The sequence below is a fragment of the Ornithorhynchus anatinus genome, chromosome 2 (genome assembly GCF_004115215.2).
Source record: "Ornithorhynchus anatinus isolate Pmale09 chromosome 2, mOrnAna1.pri.v4, whole genome shotgun sequence".
NCBI classification, from domain to species: domain Eukaryota; kingdom Metazoa; phylum Chordata; class Mammalia; order Monotremata; family Ornithorhynchidae; genus Ornithorhynchus; species Ornithorhynchus anatinus.
The window spans coordinates 30,237,128-30,237,858 of NC_041729.1; positions in this window are offsets into that span (position 1 = coordinate 30,237,128).

Genomic DNA, 731 nt, shown 5'->3' on the forward strand with positions numbered 1-731 from the left:
GAGTTGACTCCTGCAGGGGAGAAGCAGGGGAAATGGTTGGGGCAGGCACCCAGTGTCCTAAGCCCTAAGAGTATCACAGAACTCTAATTAACCAGGAGAATAAGGATACATCAATAAGGATACATTACAAGACAGTGTTTTGGATGCTGTGCACAGTAAACACCAAATTAAATCAACTTGGGCTTCATGCCCAGAGCCAACAAATAAGCAGAAGGCCAGAAAAGATCTTTAAAGGACAGAGCAGTTGAAGTGGAAAGGGAACCTGGCTGAAATTCAAGTCAGATCGAGAACCTAGACAAAACAGCGTGCATGGGGGTGTCTCGCTTCAATTGATCAGCGTAGTTTCTCGGGGCAGGAGCCCTCTCATGGAGTTTGGTGAACTACCCTAATAATAATAATGATGATAATGATCGTGGTATTTTTTAAGCAATTGCTATGTGCCAGATACTGTACTAAGCACTGGGATGGATACAAGCAAATCGGGTTGGATACAGTCCCTGTCCCACGTGGGGCCGACAGCTTCAATCCCCATTTTACAGATAGGGTAACTGAAGCCCAGAGGAAGGGAAATGACTTACCCAAGGTCACACAGCAGGCACGTGACAGAGCTGGGATTAGAACCCAGAAAAGCAACATCGTCTAGTGGCAAGAGCACGAGCTTGGGAGTCAGAGGCCATGGGTTCTAATTCCATCTCCGCCACTTGTCTGCTCCGCCACTTATCTGCCGTGTG